The sequence below is a fragment of the Buteo buteo genome, chromosome 15 (genome assembly GCF_964188355.1).
Source record: "Buteo buteo chromosome 15, bButBut1.hap1.1, whole genome shotgun sequence".
Classification (NCBI taxonomy): domain Eukaryota; kingdom Metazoa; phylum Chordata; class Aves; order Accipitriformes; family Accipitridae; genus Buteo; species Buteo buteo.
Window position 1 is genome coordinate 23,470,460 of NC_134185.1, and position 21,570 is coordinate 23,492,029.

Sequence of the window (21,570 nt, forward strand, 5' to 3'; positions counted from 1 at the left end):
ATGTTCTTTAGCAGTATAAAGTTGCAATATTGTGCTCACTAATTCTTAGGACTGCTTGTGGCAGGGAAAGTGTTCTCCTAATCTCTTACTCCTGAGAAGCATAAGGGAAATAAAACCATTGCTATTAGTGCCTGGACTGTGAAGAGATGCCATTGCAATTTTGTCACTACTCTACAGAGACCTGTTCATCAGCATCAGATTTTTAATTGTTCCAACCCAATGCAGAATTCAGTTAATTTTATGTCTTTTAAAAACTCCCTTTCTGCATAAAAGTAGGTTAAAATATTACCTTAATATGCTCCCCTTATAGATGTTCACATTGCCGGGTAGTAATGTCTGTTATCCTTATTTTGCTTTTAAGTTTTACTTCAGATAAAAGGACACAGATATCTCAGCAGACACAGGATACGCAACATTCATTTCTACCTTTGCATCTACTTACCTATTTATGTCCCTACCTATAACACTCATATAGCCCTGCTTATCATCCTGCGTCTGGGCCAGGGTTATAAATATCAATAGGCAGGCGCTTGCTTGGCTTTTCAAACGCAGATCTCTCCTCTCTGCCTTTCCCATGCACAAGGCAGCAACGTCTCGGACGGCAGCCTTTCTGCTGCTCCAGGACGCGATGTGTCAAACGCCGGTGGTTGGTACCTCAGGCTGACCCTGACGCACGGGGCCACAAAGCAGGGAAAGGGGCTGTAGCACAGTGCTGCGAAAGGGGGACGTGCCAGCCTGGCTGGAGAGGAACAAGTGGCAGACGTCAGGGATGGCAACCAGACACTCAGGCCAGTACAACTGCCAAAAGTCCAAAATTGCCTAAAGGGCCCGTGGCTTCGCGCAACATACTCCTGTTTCTAACACCAATATAATATAGTCAACTGCAAAAGTTTGAAAGGTGAGATTTCTTTAATAATAGTAAAGAAAGGAAAAAGAGGTTGCTCCCCAAATGCTTTTTTTCTAGCTGTGTCTTGATTGCCTTTGGACTCCATGGTCTCGGGATCAGAGTCGTTGCAATTCTGAACCTCAGACAAAGCCAAACCAGAGAACAAGTCATGAGCAGGGTTTTGTCCTGGGTTCCCTGGTGTTCCTGCTGAGGGCAGAAGCGTTCAGCTCTGTGGAGATTTCAGTTCAATCCACATTCACATTTGTACTGGGATCAGACTGGTTGAGACGGGGTGACATTTTTTCAGTTGCACTTCACCATTAATGAATGCAAAACCTGATCTGATTAATAACCAGTGCGTTGCAAGCCCCAACTGACTCAGGAATAAATGATTAGCCAATGGAGCTTGCTGTCAAAAGAAATGATTGAGGACATGAACTGAAGAGGATTAAATACATTCGACATCAGAATTTTAAAGCATGTAGGCAGAAAGGTGCCATATGCTGAGCATAGCCCAGTCACTGACCGAGAGGGTTAGGAACTGACTTCCCCATTAAGCAGGTTCTTCTACAAATGAACACTTCGATTACATTTCACCATGTGGTCTCTTTTTCATTTGGTCCCATTCAGTTCCAGGAAGAGAGAGAAGGAGTATAAAAGGGGCAACAGCATCAGGGGCAGGTTTTATCGGGCAGTTTGGACACTTGTTGGGGTGCTGGCAGCTGCTTGGGCTGAACTTTCCAACCTGCCCACTGCACAGCCCTACCCTGACTACAGAAAGGGAACCACTACCTAGGCGAGCTGTCAGTTTGACCTGGGTAATATCTCTTTTCTGAACGGCAATTTCTGGGACTTTTAAAAATGTAATAAATATTTATAATCCTAATTCATGTGCACTTGTACAGATTTGTTGCTTAACAATTATTAAACTTTTGTGCATGTAAACAGGTGTAAAAATACTAAATTACTAAGAAAACCAACTGATGTAAATTTTGTTGTGTTACAGCAGCCTTTAATCTCTCGTTTCAGGAAATGTAATGTGAAAGAACCAGACAACCTATAGTGGAGTATTGTATTGGAAATTGGCCTAAGTATGGCATTGGGTCTGGTCATTTGCAAGTATTGTGCCAAATACATTGTGTCAAATGTTTTATACCAAACGGCAACTCGTTCCAAGAGTTGTGCCACGCACAGAAATCATCTGCCTCTGTGAACAATCATAAGGCATTAAAAAAATGTAAAACTTGAATCCTGGAAGTAAACCCCAGAATTGCAACCCCAGGAGGGAATTTTCTTTTGCAGATTGCGTGCCAGGCTTTTTCTGAATTATTATCACAGATGGTGAAAAATTCCCATGGCCTTATCCTCATGTTCTTTTTAATTCCAAATGGAGTCTTTTATGAAATACCAGCATGACTGCATATGTTTGAACTCTGACTGTCCACTTAAACGTATGTTGCACTTCATTGTTGCGGTCTCCAGGAGAGAGTGTTAGGCTCTGGTTCAGGAGGTTTAGAACAATTTATTTTCACCCCAAGGCCACTGAAACCTTGCCTAGTATTATCTTGGCTAGACTATACTGCTAAACTAAAACAGAGTTGAAACACAGTCCATCATGCTGTGCCTAACCCAGTAGAGCTGCAAGCTTCAAAAAGTCCATTCCCATCTCTCCCAGCTCCATGTGCCCATCACTTCCCTCAGCTCTCCCCGGTGATCTTCCAGGTGCAGAGTTCGTGGGATCTGCTTGCTGATCCAGTGGAAAATGATGTGTGGCTGGCTGTGCGATCTCTTGGTCATTGGTCTGATGGATGACCTCAGACAAGATGCGCCAGCTCCCTCTCCCTCCCACTTACGCCTTGATAAAAATAGGGAAATGATAGTGGTGAGGTCCCTGTAATTGGTTTTTATCCTGGTGAAAGGTCTTCAATGACAGTCTATTTCTCGGTAATTAGGATGAGCCTATTTAACTGACAGGAAAGCCAAATTTAAAATTACTCAGGTGATGTTATATATCTTAGACCTCAGATTTTCTTCTGTTTGCCTCAACAGGCATATAGTGCCCATTTGTTACTTTGTATAATAGGTATTCACTCAGAATGAATTTTGAAAGTATATAGCGTCAGAGATCTATAAAAGAAATCACGGGAGCTGCAAGTATTCTTACAGCGGGTGTGAAATTTTACATCTGCTGTAAGTTTGGGACGAAAGCACCGCTCCCATTTTGCAGCTAAGTGAATTTCAGAAGCAGCCTGGCTGCAACCTTTTCTGGCGTGCTCGCTGTTTGTCACCCGATAGGGACAGAGCTGGCTGCCCGGCGTCCTGCCCTCAGCCCTCACCCTCCTGCGGGTCCACAGCACCGGCCGCGAGGGCTGTGCACTGCCTGCGTCCCTAACCCCGGGGTGACAGTCCATCAGGCATCGTTTACCTCGAGTCCTCTTGGTGGAGCAGTATAGAACAGCTGGAGTGCGCCTATGGACTTGGCATTTCATGGGCTTTCGGGTGAGTAGCGGTACGAGCCTTATGTACCTGGTAGCGGTACACAGTGTTCAAGCCATATTGAAACGGATCCGTTCCACGGGAAATACAATTTTATGCTTCCTAATTAAGCAATTAATTTGAGTTTTGCCTACTATTTTGCAAATGTCAGGGGACAAAGCTGAGAACAAGTGCATGCTGTATTTGCATCAGGAACTGAGGGCTAAAGACTTGTGCAAAACCGATAGTATGCAAAGTTGATTTCCAGATTAATGTTTGGATGCATTTGAACAGATAGTTAATTTTACTTTTTTCTTCACTGATTTGATATAACCTAGTTTGAAACCCCCCAACAGAATAAGAATACAGATTTAAAGAACGACTTGGCTGACTGATCTCTGTGAGTGTCCTTGAAAGTCCTTCTTTATTCTTATTACGACTCTGTTCTTTTCCACTGGGAAACACATGTTGTCCTGTAACTCTAAACTCATAAGAGACAAATGTCAAGAAAACTTGGATGGTTAAATAAAAATTGATTTGCACAGTCTGAGACTGACAGCTGTTTCATACAGTTTGGGCCAGTCTATGGAAATTTTGAAAAATTAATAACCAGCAAAATCTGTCTCAAGTAAAATATGCTCAGAGTGTTCCATCCAAATGATACTAGTTTTATCCACAGAAAACAGTCTTGAATAAACTGCGGTTCATTCACAGAAAAGAAACCAATGGTTTTGCTTAATAAAGTGACAGCAAACTTGTTTAGTATGAGCATGTACTTATTTACCATACATTTTTTTATTATTACATATGCCTATGTATGTAGATAATTAGAGGCCTAATGCAGAAAAGCCCAGAAAGGGAGAGTCAGCATTGTGTTGGGTGTTACATCAGTTCTGCACCACTGAGGAATCTGTTTTCTTTATGGAGAAGCCCCCTGAAAGCAATGAAAGCAGTCAATGACCTGCTTTACACAAGTGGGAAGACTCTGGTCATGCATGTCTAAAACGTGCCACAGAAAAAGACATGACTGCCCATTTTATGGTGTGTTGGACTTCACATGGAGTCTGCTTCTAGCAAAGAACATTTCTAAGGTATTGCATGCAATAAATGAATCCTCTAGGCTCTTGTTTTTAATGTTGCATGCACTACTTCAGTGTGAAAACTTCTTGGAGGCTTCATGAGCTAAAAATTCTCTGAGTTGAGGTGCTGACACTGTACAAAACAAAACTGATAATGTTGTACCTCTAGGCATCTGTATTCCCACTCTTCTATGTTAAAAAATCAATGTATGACAAAGACGTGGGTTTGGAAGGCCCACTGTATGCAAGTGACTATTAAAATGGTATTAATGGCATCTTAGGCAAATTGGCATTTGTTAAGCATATGGGCAGTATTATTAGCATGACATATGCCTGGCATTTGAGTAACAGTCATCAGTATATCTGAAACAGAAGGTGCCTGCTTCATGGGTCAGTTCTCTGCTGAAATCTGTAGAAAGTGGAATTGAAACTAAATAGCTGTTGAACACAGTGCAATTTGGAGAAACTACGTGGTCTCTACATCTCCCATGTAAACCTGAGATTGAAGGAAAAGCTGCAGTTGACCGAGGAGGCTTATTCAACAAAAACAACTCGCGTGATGCAGATGCCTTCATCATGCAAATAGAAGCATGTAATAGCAATGCAGCTGCAGTGTGATAAAGTGCCCGGTGTGTGTGTGGCAGCAGCTCCATAGGCTGTGTACTGTGTGTTTTGAAACTAAATCTTTCTTCCTCCTATTGACTTCTTGCCCTCTGGTACATTGAGTTGGCTGCTTGAGACGCTTTCACTAAGTACAAAGTCAATTGACTCTAAGTGGCGATGAAGAAAACGTCGTGTGATTAATATTACAGTTCAAGCTCTTCTGATCAGTCACAGAAAGAGCAGTCAAATAAACTCAGCTTCATTTCGAAGAATCACACACTGTTAATGGTGAAGAGTCTGCCCGGAGCCCGAAGGGAAAAACAAGCCACTTGAGGCAAATCTCTCTTCTTTTACATAGAACAAACCAGTTGAGCAGTGTTAAAAGCTGCCTATTGATTTGTGCCCAGACTGAAAGCCATGCAGTGATGTAAATGAAAATGTGTCAAGAGTCAATATTGATTTTTTTCTTTTTTTTCTTCTCTTTTTTTAAAGCAAGGCCACCCCCTTTGGGAAATACTGTTAGCTATACTGCTAGGCTTGTCAGCGAGTGAAGTAAGACCCTTTTCCACAAGACTACATATGTCCAGACATCAAATTTCCTTCTTTTACTGAGGTAATATGGACGGCATGCTGAGAGCAGCTACGTTGACAAAATTTCTTTTTTTGAGAAAATTCCTAGGTGAAGAAAAAGAAATGGCAAAGAGAAGAAATCAAATGTTAGAGAAGATAAATTTGCTGGGCTGAGCTTGCATTCTAATACTTGCAGAGTAAACCAAATTTGAAAAAAAATCTTTGCTTGCAATAGATTTGCGTAACATTATAAATTATACTCAGCAAAAGCCAAGGACAAGAAAAGGGTAGAAAGGGAGTCCTGCTGTCTGTAGAGAGGTGTGCACTCAGCTGGAGTAGACCTGGCAAGAGTTTCCCTTCAGAAAGATGGAGGCCGCAGCAAGAAGACCTACAAGAGTCTCTCTTTTGAGTGAAGGCTAGCAGAAGAGAAACGGGTGATCCCTGAAGGGTAATCCAAATATATTATTTTTCGAGTTTGCATCATCCTCAGCTAGGGATATACAAAGCAGTTTAAGAAAATACAGCTAGCAGTTGCCTATTTTCTTCCCCTGAAGAATCAGATACAAACTGCAATAACCACTGTTCTCAAAATCAATGTTATAGCTTTTTCTATTAGATTACAAACTGCAGCCAGGCTCTTTTAACCAAAATTTCTACCTTGCTACCTCCTAGCAAGTAATATTCTTCCAGGTCTTTGACAAAGACTCCTTCTCTGTAGCCAAAATAAGCTCTTATCAACCTGTGCCATCAAATCTGGCAACTAATCGTCTACACCTCACTTGGAGGTGACAGCAGGATGTGGCAGAAAGCCCATTGCAGCTCTGATCTTCTAAGAATGAACATAGACCCACAAGGGAGGGTTGTATTTAGTGTGGAGGCAGCCTTGTGAGAGATGCTTTTTACTGTATTGGCACTTCTTAAGGCTTTGGATATTTCCACAGCTCCTAGCTTTGCCTCCTGGACAGAAGAAACACTGCTCCATCTGCGGTGGTGGCTTCCTTCTCTCCATTCATCCATCTCTACTGGCCTCTCTCCACGAAAGAAAAACATTTCTCCTGACTCTGTCTACCCCCAGGAAATCCTCACCTCAGCTGTAGTTTTCCTGGGGTGACAAAAGAACTATTTCAAACCGAAAACAAATAAATGGAGAAATGAAATTCTAAACTGTATAGGGAACCAGACCAAGTACCACAGCAGCAAACTGGCAGTCTTCCAGCTACTGGCAGAAAAAGGCGCCCCAAACTACAAAAATGCTGTGGCAAATCAAAAGTGCAACCCCAAACATATTAAGTGTGTGGAAATACTCCTATTGATTTCATGTTGATGAGGTTCAGGTTCCAGCTGATTAAAATAAAAGTTCATTTTTAAGACTCCAGCAAATTGAATTTGGCCTTCTATTAAAGGCTGCAGCTGAGTTATAAAAGGATGCCTGGTTATTTGGGCTGATGAGCTGAAAGTAGTTGAATGAGGGATGTACACATGGCTCCCTTTTGATTTTTCATCATCTCAGACAGGGTTTTGATCCTTTTATTTTCTTTTTCCTTTTTTTTTTTTTTAACTTTTTTTTTTTGCCAAACAGAATGAAAACCATAAATGTAGTAACTTTTTTTTTTTTTAAAGAAAAGAAACATGAGGATAATAACATCTTCTGTATAAACTAGATGTAATATGTCACAAAACTGGAAAGCAAGGCAATACTGAGGTTGTTCATGCATTCTGCCTGGTTTGTCAGGCCGGTTGCCTTCAATTTTGTGTTACAACTATTCAGACTTATTATTATTAAAATTCAGGCAGAGGGAGACAGAAGAAGATATAAAATTATTCCACTGCTACGTTCTGTACATAATGTGCAGAGATAGTCACTCAGTGGAATTCTACAATAAAAGAAATTAACAAGAAATATGAAAGGCAAAACACTTATGAATTGAATGCATTTTATAAATCTGTTTTAAAAATGTACAAACGGAAACGATCTGACATTAACTACTTTCCAAACATTTTACTTGTCTCATAATAATGTTCTTTGTGTAAATGATTTTATTTTGTGAACACCACAATTTCCACTGCTGTCTCACACTTTTCTTTTCTGGGCACAACAACTGAATATAGTATGAGTGATTTCAGCCAACTTTAGAAACACCTATTTCTTCTGTACATCTTAAGAACTAAAGAGGAGAAGGGCTGTACATTAGACCCACTTAGATGCTCCAACATGTGTCAGACACCTACTGACGTGTAGAGGATTTAACTAGTACCTCCTGCCCTCCTCAATCCCTGGTGCGGTGCCCACCTTGGAACTGCACAGGAACCCACCTGAACTAACCAGGAATGAAGTGAAGGGGAAAGAAACATCAGCCTCTGGCCAGACAGACGTCTCCTTTGTCTTGATATTCTTGGCTGCAAACTCTGCCCTACAGCTAGGTGCCAAAGCCTTCTTTCTGTATTTGGTGAAACAGACACAATGATATTTCACATTTTTCCTTGATATTTCTTTCATCCATTCATTCATTCATTCACCCAGTGTGAATGGAGACCTGTGATTAATTATTTGTACTGGAGTGAGGATTTGTACCTTGATAACCCAGCTGAGTGACCTAGCTGTTGGCAATGCTTAACCCTGTAACTCTTAACACCAGCCTTAGACATGTTCTGAAGGCACCTCTGTGATCCGACATGGCTAGAAAAATGGGTGGAGAATTGCCTTGTTTAAGAATTCAGCTTTAGGGACTCGGGATCTTTTGTTTGCACTAGGACCTTTACCTGGGATGCCATCACTTTTCTTTAAGCCTCCCCCAAAAAATATACCAACGCAGTTCTAGCATCATTTCCACCCCACGGGAAGAGAAACCCATCTAACACCAGAACAGCATAAATGCAACATAGTTGTAGCTGAGTTCTGAGCTTTCTGAAATGCTGTTTGACTTTTGGGGGTACCTGGCGAGGTAGTGGTCTGACCAGATGATGACCTAGTAGACACTCTGTGCCAGAAGCTGCCTCAATGCAGACCCAAGCTGCAGCAAACGAGGGAAAACTTCTTTTCCTGGGAGTCCTCCCGCTGCACCTAACCAGTCACCTGGAAGGTGAGGGCTCACACGCTTCACCAGCCAGGGCAGAGGGAAGGACTCAGTTACGTCTTTCATTCAGAGCAGTCCCTGGTTTAAATAGCAAGTAGTCGTTGAAGCAAAATGCAGAAAACGGGTCTCTTTCCCAGCTGAGTGCCCTAATTGCTGCCCTATGGTCATGCCCTGTCCTGCTCTCTGGCCCAAGGACTCCTTAATTATTTAATGTAAAATAAAACAGCTTTATTAGGAGCAGCACAGAGTGCTGTGTCCATCTCTCTGTCTCTGGGTATTCGCGTACCCATGTGCATACATAAAGACACCAGTCCATAGATGGAGAGGTTGCAATTCTCTTGGGAGGTGAGATATGTGAGTTTGAATCCTCTTAGGCTGGAGGGCAAGGGAGGATTAATTTTGTTTCCTGCATAGTCTTATACTAGAAGAGGGTTTTAATAGGGGGCTTGAAGGAGGATAGTAGAGTGACCTTGGGAATGTTGTATGCCTGGTAGTATTTGGTTGAATGCTAAATTGTTGGAGGGGAGAGAGGATGATAAGTAGGGGAAAAGAGGCAAATCAATTTATCGCAAAACAGTATTGGATGAATTAATCATTTAAATGATCCAATCTGGGTGCTTTATAAGATGCACACATTTATATGTGAGTCACTTGTCTTCTTTACAGATGAAATACATTGAAGTCAGTATAATGATATGTCCCATTTCTCAGCACAGGACACAGAGGGTAGACATGATAATAGCTTATCTGTTTTTATTTTAAAAGGAATCTATTTGAAATATCTTCAAGACACAAAAAAAGAAAGAATAATATGGATGAAATAGCAGCTGTCCAAGAGCTCCACTTTCTCTGAGAAATCTTTATGAAAAACAACATAAACAATTGTGTTGTTTAATGTTTTCTTTGCTTGTTCAGGTGTTACATTCAGGAGTAAATTCAGAGTGTAAAAGAAGAGCCTGTGCCTGAGTTTCAGAAAATAACAATATGGAGCTCACATTTTTGAGAAAAGAGAAGGGGGGAAAAACATTACTCATTTTTCTCTCCTCTAACCCAACTCTTTAACCTTCTTTTTAACACTTGCCTTATCTCAAGTACATGCTTCTGTCCTCTTGAATCCAGCGCAGAGTCCTTAGTCTCTCACCCCGGGAAGAGGAAAGAGTCTGTCTGAGTCCCATTGCTTTGGGGGAGTGACAGAGTGGGGAGAGGGAAAGCAGAGGTTTGTGTTCTGTTAAGAAGAGAAGGAGACAGACATGGGGAAGGAAATATTGTGTGAATAGGAATAAAGATCATGCATTCAAAAGCCTTCCAGAAATCCAGCTCTCCTCCCTTTTCCTTCTACCCACCCCATGAAATTATTGTGGCTTTGATCCCATCTCTCTTTCTCTCTCCTTTTGTTCAGTGACACACAAGTATGTGACCCGTGCCCTGAAAGGTATCAATCCCCATTTCCTCTCCTGCTTAACTCAGATCAGGAGGAGGAACTGTTTGCAAAGAAATGGTTATGAAATGGATTTTTAATGTGAGCTCAGTACTTTTTGTGAACATTTGTGCCAGAAGAATTTAACCTGCCTGATTACTTAGAAACAAAAGCAAATACAAAGAGACTGCGAACACAGTTAAAATGTGATTTCTAATTTATTGTAGTGGTTAGGAGCATATTTTAACTCAATTTGCCCTGCTCTCCATGATTACTGTAGGCTTGTCAATGAGAAAAACTCTTCCCAGTGAAATATCTGGATTCTTGCCCTTAAATAAAACAGCATTGTTTATGCCTTCCAATCAAGGATATTGTTTACAGGGCAGATAACTGCTAAATCTTCTTTCCATTATTGACTACATGATTTATTTCCTTTTGCAACTGCATTTAGATGTGCTAAAACCTCTCTTGACTGTTTATAATCTTCTCAGTGCCTTGCTCCAATATGTGAATGCAGCACAGTTATATCAAACCAGCTGAGCATGGAGCAGAGTCCAAGCTACCGGTCACCTGCATCGAATAGCTGTGGCAGTCTTTTTACTGTTTGTTTTCTGCTCTGTAGCAGAGCGTGTAAAGCTGCTCAGGGAATAGTGTATTATTGGACATGGGTATAAAGACTTCATCAGCCTAATGGAACAATTAACTCAACCATTCTGCTGCTCTTGATCTGCAGAATTTTGCTTTAAGATTAGAGTGATAAGGTGAAGATTAACACCTCTGGGTCAGCAGGGATGATGAGACATGATTTATTAATCCTCAAAGAAAACCTTAATTGGACACTGGAGCACTCTTTCCTTCATTGTTAAACACTGCCAATTCCCCAGATAATTAGAGTAGATGGTGAGTATGATAGAGACTTATTGTAATCAGATGCACCAAAACTAAGGTAATGATTTTTTCCCCTAGGAACACCATGTGTTATTTTCTCCAAATAAATCAGTGCCGATGCTTGTGAGTACCTGAAAAACATCCCCTACAAATGGTCACTGACTGCCCAAACATAACTTATAGAAGGGAGCTGGAGAACAGGATTCATAAGAGTCCTTTGATTTAGAGGAACTGTCTTAAAACCCAGCCTTCAGAGCACAGAGAATTTACTGTGCAAGCAGGTTAATGAGCAGGTTGATTTATTCTTATTTTTTTACCTATCATTACTCATTCTTTCATCAGGTTCTTTCCATTAAGAGGCACTGATTTATAGGAAGAAGCGCTCCTCTAAGGAGTTTGGTAGGTTTTGAAACCAAATCTCGGAAATACTTTCTTTTTCAAAGAAATGTCTTTTTGCAGGCAGTATAATAAATGGGTTCATTATAATGCAGCATGCAGCTAAAGGTGGGAGAAAAGTCCATAGGCATACAATTCTAGCTACTGTACCCCAGGCTCAAGAAACGGAGCTGTGTGACTTGAGGATTCATTAAGACGTTTGGTGTAGCACAGCCCTGATGCAATAAGTTAACATTCTCATTAGGGGGTTGGAGCAATCATTTGGAAAAAGCCTCCTTTGCTACATTTGTTTACTGTGTCGCAGGAAGCATGTCCTCAGTCAACTGGGATAATCATTGTTAGAGTTTTACATAGTTACAAAGCTAACTAATAAGCCAGATTGTTGAATTATGTCAATCATGTCTAAACATCAACAAGCAAATTGCTGAATGCAGATGGGAAATTTGTAAAAAAGCCGAGATATTCAGTACAGTGTGAACAGTGCACATTGCAAGATTGTGATTTAAGACTAATATCCGGGGGAATGTGACTTTCCACCGTGTGGCTCTGTAGCCGGATTGCTGTCTATTAAATTGTCTGGTGAGACTTTTGACATTTAGGGCACTGACTGAGGAGAACTTGTATCATTAAGCATTACGTCCTGCTTCTCCTACCCTGTCACTTTACCCACCACATTATCACACTGGTATATTAGTTGTCTTCTTGTTGCTTCTGCGGGAGTCCTCAGGATTTATTGCAACTTCACACCCAGACTAACTTCCCAAGGCTCTAGCCGGAGGAAAGATGAGAATCAGGGAGTGGTGTCAGAATTTTTTCTGCTAAAGACAGAGGAAAATTCTAAATATTCCTACCCAGCCCTGTTGGGGATTGGAGTCAACTTTTAGCCCAGTGATCCTGATGTCAGCTTTCTGAGTGACAAATCCTGTTGGCACTTGTCATCTTTGTACCAGACGCCACCCTAGGGGGGAAAGGACCTGTTTGTGGCTGGTAGTTGCTGAGTTCTTGTGTGATTTCACCCCTGCCCAGGCTGATACATAAGGAACAAAAGAATGAAGAGTTTAAAACACACTATGAAGCTTTCAGGATGTTTAAATAGACTGAAGTGAAGATTGCACGAGAAAGTAAGATAAAAAATAAGACATTAATCTGTAGAAAGAACAAAAGATCTATTAAATTAATCAATAGGTCTTTTACAGTAGCAAATATAATTTAGTTAAAGAAAACACAGAGAGTGCAAGAAGAATGTAATGAGTTTTCCACCTCTCCTAAAAGCAAGGACTGAGAAGAGCAGTCATTGACTGACAGGTATGTTGTTCAGAGAGGAAGAGCATGCTCTGGAAGGTGGGTCTCGGAGCTGTGCTGAAGTTACAGACCCCCCCGCACCATACTGTCCCACGGGAGCACAGCCTTCGGCTCACAGCAGAGAGATGTCACCTAACCAGGAACGCTGGAACATAGCACACACCAAAGCCAGTTTCTGTCTTTCCTCATATTTAGAAGGAAATAGCAAGGAAGAGATATATATTAATTCCCCAGCAACTTTAACTGTCTTTTAGGAACATGATGAAATAATGGGAGAAAAAATAATGTGCATTGTAAACAGGGACAACTGTCTGGGGTCCCAGGTAATAGGAAGACCTCTCTGTTATTGTACATGCCAGTATAAGTCATTCTTTCTATAAGGTAAGTCCCAAAGGGTTTTATGGTGGTTCTGCCCAAGACATAAATTGGATTGGTCAGTCTCAATGAAATATAGACTTGTTTTTTTTACTGAGAATATAGTGTGTCTTTATCCAAAGTTTTTATATTCTGAAGCTGATGCCCCATCATTCTGATGGTCATTCCTTACTGATGAATGACTGGTTGAATGCTGATTTGTTTTTCCAGAGACTTACTCAGCTACAGATTTACCTGCATCACTGTTGCATGTCCTATTGTATTGATTTCCACTGGTCCATGATCATTATTATTTGGGATTCCTTCATTCATCCTGCATAATATGGAGCGCCTGGTCCATACTGTGTTTTTTCTTTACTAACCTCTCTTTGAAACACAGTCATGAGCTACTCAGAGCCCAGGAACTTGGAGACTCAGACTTTTGCAATAGCTCTCCCCTGTAGCATCAATAGGCTTAACTCCAGGATTATTGGTTATACTGTTACAACTTCCCAAGAGTTTAAGTAGGTGTCACAGTCTGAATCCAGGAGCAGTGCAGAATGTCCCTTCTTCTAATTGTGAATGTTTATGGCCAAATGCAGGCACCTGCTATTCAACACCAATTTCCTGAAACTTGGGCAAGAGGAAAGCCAGAATCACTAAATTAAACTATTAGTGTAATGCACAGAAGGGGGGTGTATGTGAACAAACTTAACAACTGTATCATGCCCCATCTGACTGGAGTACTGATGTTATTAATTTAAAGTTGAACCAGCCATCTGGGCTCTTTAGCATCCATATATGTTATGTTGGCGTCTGATCCTCAGAAAGGGGGAACCAGGGAAAACTTAATCTGCCATTCTGAAGAAAGGCAATGATATTTCCTTTTCTCAGTGTGAAGCAGACTTTGCTGAGCAGGAATTTAGGAGGCCCATGGGGTCTGTATGTGCCAGCAGGCACAGAGGTTCATTTTAACTTCAGCTGGTCCTTTGGGAGAGAGTAAACACATAGAGCATCTTTCTTTCCGCATAGCTTCATAATAAACTTCCAGAGGAACATGAGCTTGACAAATCTCGCTGTACAATACTAATTAAAATAGACCATTCTTTAAAAAAGTCAATTCCAATAAAAAAACCCTCCACAGTTCTGCTTCAATCTCAGTCTCAGTAGAAAGACAAGTATCAGTAAGCTGTTGGATCTTGTGAAAAAACATACACAACCTGACTGATTGATTGTAAAATACAATCAATTAGAAATCACAGTTGGCTTTTTTGATTGGAACTTAATTTGATTTGGAATGGGTTTGTGTCCTTGCCTACTATTAATTAGCAATAATAATAGTATTGTTCTTCTACGGGAATTTCAAACAGATCTGCCTTCCTATAAGGCAGATGGTTGGTACAGCTCAAAGCACTCTCAGTCAGAGCAGAGGTCTCAGCTCCATTACTTCTGTTTGCTGGCAAGGGAAGGCTTTGGTGGAAAAAATTGGTAACCCTGAACAGAAGAAGTTGTCAGTGGAACAAGTTTATCTTTTCCAAGCTGCGACCTGAGAGAGACAGCTACAGGCAGGAGGGGCTGCGGCATTCCCACAGCATTGCAGCCATCGAGGCTTGAATGCTGGGACACTGCAGGGGAACGTATAGGAATGCAGCAAGGCAGTGGCTAGAGCCTGCTCTAGAATTCCAGGTATTAAACTGGTGTCAAACAATCTGATCCACATTTTTAGCTGAAGCATTCTGCACCCCTCTGAACAGACCTTCCTTGGCCAAAAGCAAACTCAGTTGCGTTATCTTCTGTTTGTTCAAGGGATAAGCCTAGCAGCTGTTCTTGTTGTGTAACGTTTATATCTTTACAGAGGCTGCAATAACAAGGGAAATGCCATGTGTGGGGCTGGCCCCTTCAGTAACCTCAGAAGGAGCAGGATGCACAGCCCTGTGCAGAGCAGTCTCTCACTGACAGGAGACAATTGGGTGGATGGCTTAATTTTCTTTTTTTTCCCTTTACACTGCAGACTAAATACTAGTCTGCAGAAGTGCTTTCCATTAATATTCAGATGACAGGCTTAATTTCAAAGCAAGTATTCTTTATTTTCATAGATGGAAAGAAGCTGTTAGTATTCTAATAGATAAACGGGGTTTTTTTCCTTTCTTTGCCTGGTGCATCAAAGGGTACAAACACGTTCATAATTCTAGAGCTGGTTTCTCCAACGTATCCTGGTAGAGCTGCGAGGATTTAGGACAAGGAGCAAGAAAGTACGTGAAGAGTTGGCTTCTTTTTAATCAGCCCTGTCCTTCACACAGCAGTGTGAATAAAGCCTGAAGCTGGGCACTGTGAAAACTGATGTGGTTCGGCACCTTTGGTGGTAAGCTAAGCAGAATGATGCTTAGCGCTGGTTATTTTGTCGTACCAGACTAAGGATCCACGCAGAGATCCATGACCTGCACATACAACTAGCACGGGGATCTGAAGGTGGTGAGGTGCAGGGAAATGCCCTCTCCCTGGGTCTTACTAGGCTGGACTTGGCAGCAGGGGGACCGGCTGCGTGGCTTGTCCCTGGGGGCCTGGGACCATGGGCAAATTGGGCAGGAGCCCGACAGCTTCTCCCTGGGACAGGCTTCCCACCTACAGGCAACTGGGGAGAAGCAGAGAGCAGGGGGGAGCAGTCATCCCACGTCAGGGAATCGCTGTTTGACTAGGATACATGTACTTGCATAAAAACTTTGCTCCTGGAGTCCCAGCAGGACCACGGGAATGGTTCCTCTGACATGGGGGAGTTGGAGAAACATGATATTGCTGAGGCATCTTTTCTGCAGGTAGATTTAGCTGGTGAGGACGCTGAAACTGCGCCTTTCGGAGACAAAAAAAATATACCTACAAACACAAAGGGGAAGGACAGAAGCATGTGTAAATGTAACAACAAACCTTTGCAATGGAAAGCGGGGTTCTCTGCATATGTAAAACTTCCACTCTGTGGTACCTTTGTATACTACATACCTGTGTTTTACAAAACAGAAGCATAGTCTGTTAGGTAACTATTAAACAGACAGCATTAAGACCATTAACTTGGAGGTAAGAGGTGCCCTATCTCATACTCTACTCTCCAGAACTCTGATTATTTTGATTATAACATTGTGGCTACTGACATCATCCCACCTGTTTGGATTCTTATTTGTGATCACTCCCATGGAACTACTAAAAGCATTAAATTTAATCAAACGCAATCCATTTAATGCCGTTAGAAGAGTAAAAATGCCTGCCATTCTCAAGAATGAGAATTGCTCAAGGAAGTAGTAAGGACATTAGCATATTAATGCCCACAAAGCCCACAAATATTTCTGGAGAAAAATAAGGTGGTTAGTTAGCAGCAAGAATGTTCACAGAGTCATGAGAGAAGCATCTTCAAAGACCAAAGGATTAAGGTGAGCCTGCAGATAAGACAGAGTGCTACTTGAAGGAAATCGGTGAATTAAGCCATAGCTGGTACTAGAAAAATAATCTGGGGTAAGACTGTACTATTGTTTCCTTATTCTAGGTTGTGATCTTGCATTTGCAGAAAACGGGCCCTGTTGCAGAGGTGCCGGGAGGCGAGTCGTTCGCCCGCGCGGCTGCCAGCGGAGGGGATGGAGCGTGGCACGGCCATCCATCCTCCGGCCTGACAGGGGCTCCGGGGGGGACGTGCCGCTGCTCCGCAGCACAGGCAGCTCCCTCACGGTCTCGCTGTACACCGTCCACTGCGGTTACCTCCTCACAGACCTGGATTTTTAAGCAGCTATCACCGGGCCTTCTTTGCATAAGGGGAACCACAGCTGGACAGAAATGGCCACAAGCCTTCTCTCACTAGAGCTTCTCTTTAGAATCATAGAATCATTTAGGTTGGAAAAGACCTTCAAGACCATCAAGTCCAACCGTCAACCATGCTCACTAAACCATGCTCTGAAGTGCCTTGTCTACTCGCTTTTTGAATACCTCCAGGGATGGTGACTCAACCACTTCCCTGGGCAGCCTGTTCCAATGCCTGACAACCCTTTCAGCAAAGAATTTTTTCCTAATATCCAACCTAAACCTCCCCTGCTGCAACTTGAGGCCATTTCCTCTCGTCCTATCTCCAGCCACCTGACAGAAGAGACCAGCACCCACCTCACTACAACCCCCCTTCAGGTAGTTGTAGAGAGCGATAAGGTCTCCCCTCAGTCCCCTTTCCTCCAGACTAAACCACCCCGGTTCCCTTCTTCCTCCTCGTTCACAAGAGAGCTTCAGCCAAGGAGCCCTGGAAGGAAGGGGCAGGAAACCGATGTGCCACGTGGGCACGAGGGGAAATTATTTTGGACCAGTGTAATTGAGTCTGCTCTTGTACCAAACAGTGAGAATAAAGTTTTCCTCCAGGCTAAGCTATGATCTGGCTCCAGTCCATTAGCACATTGTTTTAGGTGTAAAGCTACCTATATATGTATTTTCTTAAATGGAAATCTGCCTGGTAGGCTGCTACCTGGTAATTGCATTAGCAGAGCAGGGTGAGGGATGGCAGGAAGGGATGGAATCACGTTGTGGGAGTAAAACAGGAGGAAGTCAATTATAATAAACATTTGCTTAAGAATATATTGTACGTTCTGCCATGGAAAAAAACTAGTGTCTCCTTTACAGTCTGTAAGGTGAAGCAATTGAGAAGCTATTCCATTCAGCTGCTCTTGTAACTGGGAAGCTACACGATGAACTGCCTCAAAAATTAACTTCAAGGAGACAGACTTAAAGTATATAAAAGAGGATTCCTTTCTGAACTTAACCAGCATAGCACATAATTCACTAAGCTTTAATGGTGAATTTATGATGTGGACAAATTTATTTCCTATCCCATCTTCCTACTTAAAAAAAAAAAAAAAAAGAGAGAGAGAGAAAGAAAAATAGAAATATTTCTTACATAAGCTTTAGTTACATCTTCTGGTGAAATGGCAGGATGAAAAGAGTAATGTGGGTTCAAGGTCAAAATGAAATTCTGTTCACATCTCAGTCCTTCACACATCATTCTCCGAAACGAGAGAGCTGAACAGAGGAAGAATTAACTGATTTCTTTTAAGTTTAGTAATTGCAAATGCAAAATGAATATCATTCTGCAGACATGGTGCCAGAGGACAACGCAAGCTAACGAAATAATGGTAGCCCTGATAAATAATTTATGCACCATATCAAAAGCTGAATGCGATAAAGATATGGAGAACCCATTTGAAAATTTGGAAATTGCTCAAAGCTCTTCCTCCAGTGACTCCCAAGGGGATGAGCACGGACCACTAATAAACTCTGTGACTGTGTATAATTCATAAACTTTCCCTCATTTTTTGATTTTCAGTGCTTACAGTTTATAGTTAACAAAGGAACAAAGAGAGGAAAAATCCTGGTAGCAGTTGAGAGGAGAATCTAAGCCAGCTGATTCCTCCACTTAGTCTATTCATAAAGGGCATCTGTTTTCGTCCCAAACTGCACATATATCCGCCATTAAACTTAGCGTGTTGAAAACAGAAAAAACCCCTTCTGCTCACATCCTCATGCCTACTTTGTGTTTTTATGACAGCTATTACGATGGGAGATTATAACACAGCAAAAACCATTTCAGGATGATTTTTATTAACAGTATTCTGTCGTGGCTCTTGGTTAACGTTCAGACTGGGTTTGTTATGGATTCATTCATTCAATGGCAGTAGAGCAAACTCAGAGCAAACCAGTGGATGCTATCCGAAGGCAGTGGGGTGTTCCTAAATGCATTACATAGCAAGAAACTTCCCCCTCACACAGCCACTTTGGCAAGATTAAACAAATCTAAAAATTACATTCAGATAAGTTTTGCCTTGAAATGATTTTAATGGCCACAGTAACAAGCCCGTGAAGTCATATTCTGAAAAGACATGGTGGGCAAGAGGGTTATTTTTAACTCTTTGCATGCCAGCAATTTGTTGCTTGACTTCAGGCACAGCACAATTCGGTTGCACAACCAGACTTCTGTCATCTCGTGTGGATCTGAGTAGCTTGCCCTTCAAGCATGCAACATGAAATATTTTAAGTAGTTAAGATTTTTTTTTTTCTCTAAAATGCCCTGGAGTTTTGATTTTTATTTTTTCAGTCTACCTCGAAACAGGGGACAGTGTCCTGCGGCTTTCTGAGGGAAACCCTCTGCTTCCTACCTTAAGTACCCAAGCAGAGCACAGCCCTTCTCAGCTGCGCGACAGCTTTCAAGCTGCTGAAAGGCTGCGACGGCACCCGCAGCCTCTGCTGCCCCGTCTCGGAGCGAGCAGCATCTGGCTGGAGCGATCCCAGCAGAAGCTGGTGGAACACCAGAGGAGGGATCTCCAAACAGCTCCCCACGGCCAGCAAAGACACAAAGAAACCAGGCGGTGCTCTCAGGGCACTTTGCAAATCTGTTGTCCTGGGTGGGTAGGTGGGGAAGCAGGTGACTACTACCAGCAAGCTGCAGAAGTGGCTACGGGGCAGCTGCCCTTTGGTGGTCCGCTGTGCTCCTGCCCAGGCTGACGAAAGGGATCCACTCCCTCAATTCCTCCCCGGCTGTCCTGCTTGCCTCTGAGAGCCTGTTGAGTGTTACTCGAATATTGTTTACTTCATTAATTTCCTCCCACCACCAATTGATGAATAAATTATTCATAAGTAAATTTATAAATTATTCTACCAGTTCTATTGATGATTGAATAATATTGACCAAATAAATTATTCACTCTTCTTTTCCCCCACCAAATGGCAAATAAATTATTTGTGAGGGGTTTTTTTTCAGTATTAGATCAACTCTTCCATCTTTTGAGACATTTATAAGATGTCACTCAGTCTGATAACTACACAATTTGTAAGCAGGACTTTTTAGGACCTATATTTTCATAGACAAACAGAACTAGTTTAACTTTGTTGTATACTTACACGGCAGTTGCTTTAAATATGAGATCCTTTAAAACACAAGGAGGTGTTTTTGTATATTTCAAAGCCAATTAAACAAAACACTGAGATATTCTGGGGTTAATTCTCACCCAACCAATATATTGTTGGGTGAGAATTGTGCAGATTATTTTACAGTTTTCTATATTTGTATAAAATAGTCAGTGTTGAGGCTGCAGTCAGCCCATGATCCCAAAAGGTATTAGGATACAGGTTCTGTAAATAAGCATCAGAAGCAAAGCCAAACCAGACAGATACCTTGACTAATGGCCACTACAAACGTGAACTGCATAGGCCAGAGGTTATTTCAAGTTCCTGGGTAAATTAGATGAGCTTTACATCTAGCTAGATCCATTGTTTTTCTCTCTTCTTTCACTGATTCACCACTAACTATGTGGCAGACAAGTGATAGTGTCTTCTAGTGGCATCATTTCTAGTGTATTTTATCATGCAGACAGAATGTGTCTATATCCAAAAATATGGACAGTCCACGAGGTGACTGTCGTTATGATGGGTCTGGGAAAAAAAAAAAAATAAATAAAAACATCTCTAGGAAAGTGATACGAAGTCCTAAGCACACATAGAGAAAGGATTAGATCCTCTCTTTTCATGGAGCTAAAGTTAGATTAAGTCCACCAAGTCAATCAAGCTGCATTAGCATGAAATCGGTATAAGGACCGTGAATAGTACACTGAAAAGTATTCTCTTAAAAGTTGCTCTAAAAGAGACAGAGAGAGAAGGCATCTCATGCCTTCTGTAGTTTTTCAGGTGTGACTGTCAGGGAGGCTCAGAAGCACATATGTCTCTCTGCTGCCATCTTCCTTGCCTCAGAGACCCACCATGTGCAAAGAGGTTTCTGTTGATTTCTGTTTTTCTTTTTTTTTTATTTAAAACCATGGAGCAGGCGTATTTGCCAAGCCGGGTACGTGTAAGAGAGTGAACGCAGCCCCAAGACAGCAGTTACTTCTACAGCTCCCGCCGCCCGATGGGAGGAAGATGAATGGGCTGTGCGAGGGAAGCAGGACTGCTTGGTGAGCGGAGAGCTCGTTTATGGGGAACTCGCCGGCACCGCGCAGCTCTCTAACACCTGGCTGCTGCAGACATGAGCTGTCTCTCCTTGTTTCCCCGTTCTTTTCCACCCAGATGGGGCTGTGAGCTGTCTCTCGGGCCAGTATAGCAGTGTAATATTGGCCTTTAAAACACATGCATAGCAGAAAATCACAGCTCGCTCATTTTCAGAGAAAACTGTTAACAGGTCTCCCTCTTTCATGGCGGCATTGTAACACGTTCCTGGTTAAACTGGCATCGGTACTTCCACTTAGATTTCCACATTAAAATAGGCAGCACTACTTAGGGAAGTGTTGTGGTCGGGACTTACAGGGGAAGCACCTAGACTTTGCATTCTGAAAAATAACTGAGTGGTCTTTAGGGTCAAGTTTTTAAACTCCCTTTCACCCTGTTCCCCCAGGAGAAATCCCATGGAATACCTAGACACAGAAATGTACAGAAAGGTATGACAGAGAAAGTGGGAAGGTAATAAAAGGGTGCCTAGAAAGATGGAGTGTAGTCAGAGAGATGGGCTGGAAGAATGCTTTTTTG

General features: G+C 42.1%; 1 protein-coding gene across 3 annotated transcripts in view; it reads left to right on the forward strand.

Moving 5' to 3' along the window:
- The first annotated feature begins 3,248 nt into the window (after positions 1-3,248).
- The window catches only part of HS3ST5 (heparan sulfate-glucosamine 3-sulfotransferase 5), a 33,297-nt gene continuing 14,975 nt past the window's right edge, over positions 3,249-21,570 (forward strand). The window contains exons 1-2 of one of the 3 annotated variants that reach the window (XR_012652994.1): positions 3,249-3,385; positions 16,577-17,095. The gene's annotated coding sequence lies outside the window, so the exon portion shown is untranslated. Of the gene's footprint in view, positions 3,386-16,576; positions 17,096-21,570 lie in introns of those variants that run through there. The other 2 variants (XR_012652993.1, XM_075046388.1) reach the window with 2 other exon arrangements.